The 12890-nt window shown below is 46.4% G+C and overlaps 1 long non-coding RNA gene across 1 annotated transcript in view; it reads left to right on the top strand.

Moving 5' to 3' along the window:
• Positions 1 to 299: 299 nt before the first annotated feature.
• LOC129387182 (uncharacterized) overlaps positions 300 to 12890 on the top strand; it is a 117896-nt gene continuing 105305 nt past the window's right edge. The window contains exon 1 of the long non-coding RNA XR_011892635.1: positions 300 to 598. This is a non-coding gene — a long non-coding RNA (uncharacterized lncRNA). The remainder of the gene's footprint in view (positions 599 to 12890) is intronic.

Consider the following 12890-nt stretch of genomic DNA (forward strand, 5'->3'; position numbering starts at 1 on the left):
GTCGACGAATACAGGTCCTGCGCGGCGCCACTGTGTTCACGCCATCCCGCCCGGCGAAACCTCGTAGTGCAGTGCGCCAATAACTCGGATGATCTTGTCTGGTTCGAAATATCACAGGTAATCAAAAGCGTCATATACGGGCGACCTTTTAAGTGGTTGAGACACATACGTGGAGCAATTTTAATAACCTGATTTTATGACAGACAGCTCGAGCTTAAATGCAACAGCTGTGATCCTGCGAGGTACAATAAATATGCGCTTCTCGTCAGTATTTTCGTCCTCGTGCGCCCCATTAAATTTCGATCCACTCACTCCCTATTTCACCTTTTGTCACCCTCATACGTCAGAAATAGAGAAGCCAATGAACAATGACTATGCACGAAGGAGAAGATTCTATTGAAATATTTAAATACCCTTGAGCTGCTCAGGTGCAAAATCTTTTTGCGCAGTTCTAAATATTGTTTTCGGAAATCCAGTGAAAAAGAAGAGCATGATCTGCACGTCGTCTTTTAGAGCCTCCCTAGGAATCTTATTGCTCTTTTTAGGTTGCTATTATAACGTCTGTGGCCGCAAGAAGTTTGGAAACTACGCAGAGGAGGTAATACAGATACGATTTTTTCATAGTTTTGTACCAAGCATCTTTATTTCTCGGGACAAAATTCTTCCTGCTTCCGCACTTTCTTCTCTCCTGTGATAATATTCCGACTTCTATACAGCGTTACCCTAACAGCTAGTGACGATTGTATTTACATATAAGTGCTCAAAATTCTACACAGTTTTAACTGTCATGAGGTACTCAATATCCTTACACGAAAATAACTGATATTGAATCGACGCATTTTCGTTGCAACATAAAATGTTGGTAAAGGTTGTCAGAAAAATAACCATGGCACATGTAATTTATGTCATCCGCAGAACTTGAACTGCCACTTTTATCCAAACCGTAAGTTGGCAGAAAATATGGCTGCAAAGCGCAATATTGCAATGGCACGTTGTCACATTAACTATACTTTCTACAGTGAAGCACGCTGACCGCTTTTCGAGTGGAATAATGGAAGGTTAACGCGGCTCTTAATTTTGTATGTAGTATAGGTTTGCTATGTGCCAAGATAATGTTCAAGTGTTTCGTATTTGTGACGGAATAATTCGTCTCGCGTATGATGAGAGTTCGATCTGCGCATGCCACCTAAAGGTCTGCGAACATTCCAAACTCTGGAAAAACCAACTGAATATTGTCGTGCTTGATTGGGTCGTCGAGTTGAAGGCATTATTCGACTTGGAACTCAAAATCGAACAGTCAGTTGCCTGATAGCAATTAGCATTCCTAGGATAAATCAGCCACTTTTTGTGGTCAGCCTGTCTATTGGTCTGTCTATCTGCCTATCTGTGTCTCTAGCCGTCTTTACGCCAACTTTGTAGCGCATCGGGTTGCTTTGCTATGGGCACCGGGTTAAAAACCGACCCTCCGACCATCTTAGATCAATGGGCAGGTCACGCTGGTTATGTGCCGCTCTTTAATGAACCTCTGTGACGTCAACTTCGGTAAGCTATGTGACACTTAGTGTGTGCTGCTTTTTATAGAAAAAAATATTTCTTCTCATCTATCTAGTGCCCACGCGGAATCAGTCCTTCTAAGACATAGCCAGGCAAACTTCTCATAAAGTATATTCTCCCAAGTGCCGCGCGAAATTTGCGGCCGCGCCACGGATGACTCAATGTGTCCAGAGAGAAGCACGAGAAGGAACCACGGTAGCACACAGGGATCATGAATGACGCGTCTCAGTGTTGGCAAAACACTGTGCCACGACCTCACTTCTTTGCTAATCGCACTGTCGTCGAATTTCATTGTGGCGAGGGTCCTGCGGCAATTTTGTCAGATATATTACGCCATTGACTGCAGACAATTAAGCACGAAATTGGAGCGAAAGTTAGGCATCTTTCATTCTATCCATAGCGTACATACTGCATTATGCAGACTACAATGAGTCACTTATTCGGCCACAATGTTCCAGCTAGACACGATCACTCGCAATAAAACGTTGTTTAGACGTAACATTCGGCATTGCATAATGTTTGGCATTACTTATAGGCGGAGCACGTGTGTCCTGTCTTCGGATAAAACGTAATACATTTTATTTCAACAGGGTTTATAGGAGAGTAACACCATCTTTCAGGACAGTCGTAATTACATATCTAGGAACGGCGCTTTTTCTCTTTACAGATGACGGTTTCTGCAGATAATCATTGCTCAACAATCAGATTTATAAACTTTCTAGGATAATGCATGACCGCGTCTTATCCTAAGAGCTGCGTACTTGGGAACAATGTGCCTCCCAGCTCCTAATGGTCCGTTTGAGTTGTTAATGAAGCGTTCGTAGTGTTATTAAATTAAGCAGTTTCGTAGCAGACACAGCCTGTTCTTATAAATACGAGGATCTGAAATCTGTTTGATCATAATGATCAGTGGGTTGTACAGCATTCGCAAACTCTTGAGAAATATTGACACGTGTACTTGTTTATCTTCATCGGCTGACGTGCCTCGTTTCACAGCCTAACAAATGTTATCGCACAGCGCAAGATATCCCACAGTTATCGCACAGCGCAGGACCGCGTTTGCATATATCGGAAGTTTCTCGAAAGTTATCGTTGGTTCTGTCCGCGGTCTCTTATCACCGAACATTGCGTAACCTGAGTCCATCGCGCAACGCGAATGATGTAGAACGTTCTGGAAAATACGCGGGTTCCAGCGATTACTCTGGAACCTTCGATGATTGATGTATAGAAGCCGACGCGCTTAATCCGCTGATCAGATTTTAGACGATCCTGGACTGTGTTCACCGCTATCGTTGTTCTTCAAGTGTAGCCTGCTTTTGAGGATACAAGTTCGCCCAATAAAACGCTAGATTCGTGAATCACAGTTTTACTGCCTTCTTCACCGTCCGTGCTACGTGATATCTGGTGCACATGCTTTACGTTCATGTACCGAACTCCCCGGAAAAGCCGCGATCCAAGCCGGAACGAAACCCGACCACCAAACCAACGGCGCCCAAGACTAGCGAGCTATCCGCAGACTGCAAGGACTGCCCCCGGGGCGCGGACTTGTCTCTGGTACGACCAAATAGACCGTGGCCAGCTCGACAGCCGCAATGACAGCCCCAGCGTCCCCTATCGGGCTTCAAGAACAGAGGGAGCCCCCTATCGTACGTGGAGCTTCGTCGGAGGATCCGGAAACCTGGTTCGAAACCTTCGAAAGGGTCTCGGTCTTCAAGAACTGGACCTCTGAGGAGAAGCTGCGCCACGTGTACTCCTTGGAAGTTGCCGCGAAGACATGGTTCGAGAACCGGGAATCTGTCCTTACAACGTGGGAGCCGTTTCGAAATAACTTACTGAAGACCTTCACGGCCATCATGCGAAAAGAAAGGGCCGAAGATCTATTGGGAGCCTGATTGCAGCTACCGAACGAGAATGCTGCCGTATTCACGGAAGAAATGTGCCGTCTATTCGCCATGCCGACCCAGAAATGTCCAAGGATAAGACGGTTCGCATACTAATGCGTGGTGTGAAGAAAGAAATTTTCGGCGGAATGATACGAAGCACATAAAAGACCGACGACGATTTTCTTCGCGAGGCCACGAGCATCGAGAAGACACTTAAAATGCGGAACTGGTAATTAAACTGCCGCACACACTCTACAAACTACGCGGGAGGACAATTCCTGGCCACCGACGATCTCACCGAGACTATCAAAGTGGTCGTACGGGAAGAAATCCTCATGTTGTACCCAAGGTCGCAGCCTCAAGTGGCCTCAATCGTCGAAATTCCGCAAAATAGCTTGAGGAATCGCTTGAAGTTACTTAGCTGCAACAACAACCACCGCTGCCCCGGCCGGAAGTGATGACTTACGACTTTTTACGGTGATGCGTAGTGCACTTATCGGGCGGGACGGCATTTGTATCTGTCAACTTGCAAAGCTTGTCGGGCTTGTTGGGAGCAGAAAGACAACTCTTGCATTTGTTCTTTGGGCCAACTTTTTGAAGAGTTGTCTTTCCTGCTCCCAGCAAGCACGGCAAGCTTTGCTAGTTGATGGATCCAAATGGGCCCCACGAACACCGCAACAACGTAAACATTGGCACCGGTGGGTTCTTGGCGATTCATTGTCGTGATCACGGCTGCAAACCTATCGAAGACGACTGCCTGATTTGGTCCCGTGGCAGGACGCACCACAACCGTGAAATAACTGAAGCGCTGGTGGTTGCGAAATTGGGCGATAAATGTCTTAGTTTCCATTCACTTGCTCTCACAGAAAAAGGACTTAAGTTTCTTGGAGGCGGCATCACATGACTCATAACTATGTTGCACGAATGCGCAGTTCGTTTTCTTCATGTAAGTGCACGCGCAATCTATGCTGCTTCACATATGTAAACCTATTCATTGGCACAATAAATTTAGTTGAATGTGTGCTCTTGGTGTAAGTTCTTCTTCGGTTACGTAAGTGTCTTGTTTTGTTGGGCGATAATACTTGAGTCGACCTCCACCGACGGTCGAGGGTACGAATACGACTGAAAATGTCGTTGGTATGTCCTAATTGTACCTCCATGATTGATGAACTAAAGGTTCTGCGTTCGAGTGTCTTAATTATGGCAGCTATAACGTAAAGCTATTCCATTCTGCTTTTTTTTCCCTATTCAGCCACTATCGTTCCGTGATTAGTCAAAATGGCTTGGGCTCAGGACATATGGGTGTGGTGACCATCCATATGAACGGGACCCGAAGCATTCTTGCCTATGAGGGAGGGCTAGTGGCCGATTGAGAATCAAAACAAATCGGAATAGTTTTACCTTATAGCGGCCTAGCTCCTTATTACTGAACTGTGCCTTAATTCAGTTTGCCGTAATAAGCACGAAATATCGTTCGTTTTGCTCCCACTAAATGTCGAGGGTTCGAGTGCCCTAATGAACCCTATCTTAATGAAGTGTGCTTGAATGACCTTCGCACTAATTAACACCAAAGTCGTGGGTTTAAGTCCCACAGATGGTGACACATCAGTTTGGATGCCACTGAATTCTTGTCTGACCAAAGGTCGAAGGTTCGACTCTCACCTTCACCTCGGGTTCACGCTTTCTTATAAAAAAATTGATGGCCTAATTTCTCCTAATTAACACTAGCGATCGCGGGCTAGACTCCCACCAGAGGTCTTGGGTCTCACTTACAGTAACACAAGAGGTAGTGGGTTCGACTCGCAGCAGAGGTCGAAGGTTCGACTCCCTATGTATTTGGCTGCCACGATGCCCGGCGGTGTTGAGGTGGACATCGGATTTTACATCCCATGAGCTGTTTAAGGCTTTCGCCTAAATAGATTTATAGCAAGACTTGCGTATATATTTACTTCCTACTAATGATGTCGAAGTCGGGGTTTCATTCGCCGAAGGGCAGCTATGGTCGGTGTATCCCTGCAAGTATCCATTCGTGCTGTCCTGCCTGTGCTAGTAAACAATTCTTCCCATCGTATGTAAAATCCATAAGTTACGAAGTGCGTGCACCCCTCTTAACGGATGCGTAGTGACATCACTTGGCAGCATCATTGTCGTCCAACCAATACAGCCGTTCGGGTCCTTACGAGCGCCGGCGCGCCACTGGACACTGCCCAACACAGGCTAGCTTTAGACGGATTAAAAGCATGTCGGACACAATGCTGACTTGTCCTGTCAACTCTACGCTGACTTCTGTCGAGATATGCGATCCTCCACTGTCACGCGTCACCACCATTTGGCGAAACCGGACGTGATGCAGACTGCATATTTCTGTGACACCGACTGCCGTGGTTCTGACAGACGCTACACATTCTACGGGCAAAAACCTTCCCGAGTAACGTGATCAGCACTGCAGGTGGGTGGTAGCCGTGAATTTCTGCAGATACAGCGACTATAATACTTAGGCGTGGTTGCGTAGAGATCAATCACGTTTTCAACTTGCTCGCATCCGATCTCAAGGCAAGAAGTTTCTCTACGCTGTCGCAGCGCTCTCATCCGTGGCCGTTGACGAAGTGGCAGATCTACTGGACGTCCCACTGTCTGCCGCCGCCTAAGACCTCCTGAGAGCAATCCTGCTGCACTGCACAGATGCTTTCCTGAGTTCTCAAATTCAGCAGGTTCTGTCAGCTGAAGAAGTCATAGGCCACCACTCTAGCACCCTTTTTTACCCACAATGACAGCTGCTCGGAGAAAATAGGGTATCGATTCACGACGCTCTTTTGGATGAATTGCTCATAGAACGTCTCTCAGGTAACGCAGAGATGGTCCTGGCGACAGCTTCAATTGTGTATTTGGCTGGGCTTGTAGCATTGGCCGACAATGTTATAGAAGTAACAGCCAGAGCCATTGCAACTGCCCTATCGTCTCCTGGTCACATTTCGCGTACGCGGCGTATCCTTGCATATCCTTCGCCAGCACAACCTCCTCTCGACTCCCCATGTGAACGCCTCTTTACTTGCAGGTGCATCTTACGCCAAAGGATAACATTGTAACAGAGTGTACGGGTGTTAACACATTGTTTGTGCAGCTGAATGCCGTCGCACCCATCTCACCTTACGCGAAGCCGTATTTCAAAAAGTTCCCAACAACATGATCATCACCTCCGCTCTACCAGTCTATTTGGCTTCACTTCACTTGTTTGCGGAAAAGCTCAAGATCGCACGTACGAAGTTTGAAGACATGCTAGTACTCCGCATCATTTGCCCTTCGTCTAGTAACTGAGCATCACCACTTAATATGATGCCTAAGAAGACAAGGGAATGGCACCCGTACGGCAATTACGGGGTCACTGCATAGCATCAGAGTTCCTCATAGCTACCTACTACAAAACATACAGGAGCAAGCTGCAACCATCTTTTTAAGTTTGACACTTTTTGTGCCTTTCAACAGTTATCTGTCGATGATGACGGCATTCCCATCGCTGCCATGACTACACCACCTGATATTTATGAATTCCTTCTGATGCACTTCGGACTACGAAGCACTAGTCACTATTTTTACGGTTTACGCGATTATGTAACGCGGAGTCTGCAAGAGCATCTTCAGCACCTGCCGTTCTTGTATTCTCACTTGACAGTCGAGGAGTTGTTATAAACGACCTCAAGAGCCAAATGGTTCGTTTGGAAGCTCGAGTTCCTTGGACCAGCTAGTCGGTGCCAATGGCATCAAACACTGCCGTCCAAGATTCGCCTCGTCGAGCCATTTCAATAGCCGAGAACACGCCCAAACTTCCTGAATTTCTTGGGTTCCACCATTTTTATCATTGTTATTTTGCAATTGTGGCCGCATTGCGGGTCGTCTACATGATTTGCCTGGCTCTTAGCGTAAGGAAGTAGTCTTGACTGATAAGGCTACTCACACTTTCACTGGATGAAGGAAAATCTGCCATCGCCGCTGGCATACTACTCTGACATCCGAAACCAGACACATTGACCGCTATGATAATTGACGCTTTCAAGGCCGCTGTTGGATCTGTCCTACATCAGTTCGCCGATGGTGTGAAAAAGTGAGTCAAATTTAAAGTGTTTGCATTCTTAGGGTACTTCACGTACTTTTGGAGGGCCATGTATCATGTTTGTATGTTTGTATTTTTCCTGCGAACCTCGGTCACTGGGTCGTTTGTGGTCGAGTGGGTTGCGTATCTGCTGCTGTGCTGAGAGAACAGGGTTCGAAAGTAACCATAAAACCGACATCCTTCATTGAGTGTGAGAAAGTGTGTACATATGCGCCGCTCTTTAACGAACTTCTTGCCGACAAGGCTCACTGTAGATGCGGGACTGGGTATGTACAGCCGCTCTTCATTCAAACTCTTTGACGCCGCCTTGGCGCCCTGGATATATGCGACTTGATCTGTGCATGTGTTTAATGCACATGTTTGATACCTACTTGCACCAATGGGTATGTGCTAGTTGTGTGCGCCGCTCTTCAACGAACGTATTTGATGCCAACTAGCACAACTAAATAAATGCCACCGGGAATGCGCTGCTCTGTAATGAAAAAAGGGTGCCTTCACGTTCGGCGCAACCGAATTCATGTCAGAAGGATTCCTCAAAGAAAGCAACCCAACGCTTTAGGAGGCTGCGTCACAAATGCACTGGGCATATGCGACACTTATTTGTACCTCCTCTTGCCAACTTGATCACTGAGTATGTACCACTGGGTGTGCGGCAAGCGAAGGAACAATTATCAGCTATCGGACGCACCACACTGCTTGTCTCGGAAGCCACGCGCGAACTTCTTGCAAACCTTACCAGATGACGCAGCGTGTTCAGAAAAAAAAAAAAACGCGTTAGTGGACCTTGCAGCATTACGTATTTCTCAGCCATCGCACGTACCGGTGCGTTATGTATTGGAAGGCCACGGGCAGGCTTCGTGGAGGCTCCGCTATATGGTGTCACATATTCGAAGCGCAAAAGCGGAGCGCCGTTGCGGTACCCGCCTCAAACATTTCGATGGAGGCAAGAAGTTGTGTGCCTATATTGATTCAATGCTAAACGTGTTATCGTAGACATTCATAGTGAGATCGGTTCAGAACATTTTAGAGCACAGTTCCTAGGCGCCCGGTCGTGGATTGACAGGCAGCGTCCCTCGGTGTAACCACGCGAACGCGCTCGTGCGACTATTCGCACGTTCGTCATCGTCGTCTTCCACATATAGCTCCAAAACCGCTCATCATGTCTGCGTTCCCATGCTGCCCCCCCATCTGCGAAGCCAGTGACGGCACTGACCCACTGTTGGTCGCCGCGGTGATATTCGTCTCAGATTCTTTGCCTCAATATATTGGGCAAGGAAAAGATATTGAGCTGCACTCAAATTCAGCCACATCGCGGGCCCTCTGGACTGCCCGTAATTGGTTAGACAGTGATTCACTGTGTAGCATTTGCCGCCACCATTCTTGCTCCTTGTCACAATCTGTGAAGACCGCGGGGCACTGCCAAAGCACGTGGTCAAGAGTAATGATGCCATTGCACTTATTACAATTGGTTTGAGTTTCGCTCTCGAGATAGATCCTGTTAATAAAATCAGGACTTGGGTATATGCTTGTCTGTAGCAAACGTAATGTGACCGCTTGGGCTCTGCAAAGCTTACCGAGTGGCATTGGTTATTCCCTTCTGCTAAAATAATAGTGCTTCGTGATTTTGTTACACGTTAATAATCAATCCCTGTGTTCCCCGGGTGAAGTATAAGTTCCGCGGTCTTGAAGATCACGGCTACATAGTTCTCGTGCCGCTACATTTACCACCTCATAGAGGTTTCTACGAGTTCCGTCCACCACCTGCAGATGTGCAGAAAACTGAAACAGGATCCTCTCAATGTTGACCTTCTCTAGTAACCTTGTTGCTATCTGTGTCACATATTCGTTAGTAAAGATGCGTATGGCTGTTCTAGATTAGCTGTAAATATGTGTCCACCGCTTTGCCCGGATGGCTCACACGATTGGTACTTGTTCTGCTACTGTTGGGTCTTTGGTATAGACGGTGATGGCACCCCGTATGTTATATTGAGTGTCTACAACAATGGAGGTATACACATCTTTATTTTTAACCCAGGCAGCGTTAACGAACACCGCCTGCTGCTTATGGTGATATATGTCTTGAAGTAGTGCCTAGGCCCTTGCATTCCATCTTTCCAGGTTATGTGTCAGGTGCATGTTTGTAGGAAAAGGGGTCGTTTTAATTGTTTCTCGTAGTCCTGCTTGCAATTCTGTTAATAATTATCCTGTGTTCGTGTGGTTGTTAATTTCCACGCCTATTTCTTCAAGTAGCGCCATCCCAGGTCGTGTCCCCATTAGTCTCTCCTGGTGGGCCACCTGTTGAGCCTCAGCGATCTCTTCTAGCGTCTTATGCAGCCCTAGGCGCAATAAGCTATCATTGGCCGTACTGATTGGGAGCCCTAGTGCAATCTTTATAAGTCGTCTTATTAAAGCGTTTAGCTTGTTCTTAGCAGACTATCCATTGCAGTATGCCTGCCACGTACGAGAAGTGGCAAAAGGCGAATGCATGTAACAATCTTGTGGCATTGCCTTATCCTAGCCCCTTATGCTTGTTGGTAATTCTACGGAGAAGCCTAATGACTTCTTCTGACTTGTTAGAGATATATTATATCATCCTGCAATTAGATCCATTCGGATGCAGAAGTCCTAGCACTCTAACAGTCTCCACATGCCTGATTGGTTCTCCATTCTTGCCGTACATGTCAATGCGGGGTTCTTCCTCTGGGATATATCCGTTCAGCTTCCGCCCACGCTTACCGCTCCGTAGTGCCATTAGTTCTGATTTTTAGCAGAGCAGTTCAGTCCCATACCCTGAAGTATTGTTTCCACCCGATGAATGCTTTCCTTTAGTTTGGTCTCCATTTGTCCCATAATACCTTCGGAACTCCAGATTGTTACATCATCTGCATATATTGCAAAGTGGATATCCCCAATCTACGCGAGACCTAGAGCCACTTTTGACATTGCCAAAATTAAATAACATGGGAGATACGACAGACCCTTGTGGTGTCCCACGACTCACAAGTTCCAGGGTTGCCGATTGGAGTTCGACTAACAGGAGACAAGCAGAACAACAACCGAGAAAGACTTTGACTATATTGTGCAATCGCTTACCGAATCCCATCTCCGAGAGGATATCCAAGATGGCCCTGTGCTTGATGCGATCAATGACCTTTTCTACATCTAGGCCTAGGTGAGCTCTCGTATCCAGCGGGCTAGCAGGAATAAGGTGATTTTTGATTAAAGGCATTCAATCTTGAGTCAGAAGTCCAGCACGCAAACCGATCAGGTTATGCGGAAGGACATTTCTGTTCTCTACATACTTAATTAGTCTATTGAGTATGACATGCTCCATGGTTTTGCCCAGACGTGATGTTAACGATATGGGTCTTAGGTTATCTGATTGAGTTGCTTGTCTGGTTTGGGAATAAGAATTGTGTCAGCAATTCTCCATTCCTTCGGATAATCACCGTTTTCCCAGAATTCGTTGAAATACTCTGTTAAATATTTTATAGAATCATCGTCCAGATTTTTGAACAGCCTATTGGAAATGCCATCTGGACGGGCAGCGGATCTGCCACTGAGGTCGTACAGGGCTGCGCGGACTTCGCTTTCTGTGAAGTCTTGACCCATAGGCTCAGTCTACCCCAGTATATTCAGGCCGGTCTCTACTCTCATTGTTATCCTTATGTGGTAAATACTTAGCTGCGAGCCGATCCAGGATGGCCTCCTTTGTTGTGACCTGACTCTCACGAAGGAGGAGTCGTGCTACTGCTGTTCTCTTATTAGATGTCGTGTCGTTCTCACGAAACAAATGTCTGAGTAAGTCCCAATTTCAACCTCGCTTGATTCGACCATCTATGGAATTACAGAGCTCATCCCATTGTTGTTTCTATAAATTTATGGAGTGTTCTTCAATCTCCCTATTCAACAATGTTACGTGGTTCCTCAGTCTCCTGTTCAGCCGTCGCGTTTTCCATCATTTTAACATAGATGGTTTGGCTTCAATCAAGTGCGCCAGCCTACTGCCCATGATTTCTATATCCTCCTCGTTGGTAATATCGTTCGTTGCCGCCTTTACATGTTCCCTGAGCTGAGTGGTCCATGTATGGAGTGTTTTCTTTTGTCCTGTTTCTGTCTCAGCTCTGCTTTTCCTTGCTTTCCGAAAAATATCCCAGTCAATGTAGTTAAAGTGCTTTATGTCCTTACTGGATGTTTCCATTAGTATTTGTAATATGTTTGGATCACTACCCAGGTCAATATTGGAGTTATTCCAGCCAGCGTTCGCTAAATTTGATCAAAAGTAAGGTCTAAGGTGGAGTCCCTGCATGTAGATGTACCACACCTAGTGGGATAAGCTGGGTCAGTGATGAGGGAGATTAAGATCTGCAGCTAGGTGCCAGAGTCGATCCCCTTTCTTCGTATTCCAGCGATATCCTCAGGTTTGATGTGGGGCGTTGAAATATCCTCCAATAATGACTGGAGCGTGCTTAGTAACCAACATAGATTTATTAAGAAGTGCCCTGAAACTCTTGTTTCATGTCGCTAAGGCTGCTATAAACATTGAGACAAAAGAGCCTTTGCGGTTTCCTTCTATTGCTTTTCATAATGATTTCCACAAGTAAGTATTCTAATTTGTTTAGCCCAAGGCGCAAATCTACCTAGCCCCCTACCTAGCTCCTTGCCCCTGCATGTCGCTTTGTATCCGGATAGGCTGATCTCATCCGCCAAGGTTTCCTGCAGCATAATTATTTTCTGTTTATCATATTTTTATAAACTGCATGAGAGGTGCTTTTCTGTGATAGAAACCTCGGCAATTCCATTGCCACACGGTAAAGCTCCCCCTGCTAGCCATTGCTTATAGAACCCGCTTTACTGTTACCCGCTAGAGTACGCTTCGTAGAACCCTCCGACGCTCCAGTGAGCGATCTGACGCTTTCTGCTTCTGAGGGTAGGTATTCGTCGTCCTCGCCTAACGCTTCTACTTTGGTAAGGCGCTTTTAATTCGTCAGTCTCCATTTCCATACCTTATCAACTTTGAAGGTAGATTTATCTGTGGCATCTCTAAGTTGCTTAATCACCTCCTTGATCTCTTCCAAAGCAGAACACACTGTCGTTTCTACTAGGCTTATTGCCCGCTTCCTTGGAGCCGGTGTGTTTTTTTCTTCCTGTCTGTTGTCATTATTCACTGGTTTGGTTGCGAAGTTCCAGAACCTGCTTAGCAAGTTCTTCATTTGCCTTTCTTAGATATTTCACTTCTTTAATTATCTGTTCTGTCCTGGTATCATTATCTCGGACCGGCCGCCCCACACCGCTCTCCGCACCCCTCACAGTACCTTTCACTTTGTCGGCCCAGGCTGTTCCAG

Source organism: Dermacentor andersoni, chromosome 2 (genome assembly GCF_023375885.2).
Source record: "Dermacentor andersoni chromosome 2, qqDerAnde1_hic_scaffold, whole genome shotgun sequence".
NCBI lineage: Eukaryota > Metazoa > Arthropoda > Arachnida > Ixodida > Ixodidae > Dermacentor > Dermacentor andersoni.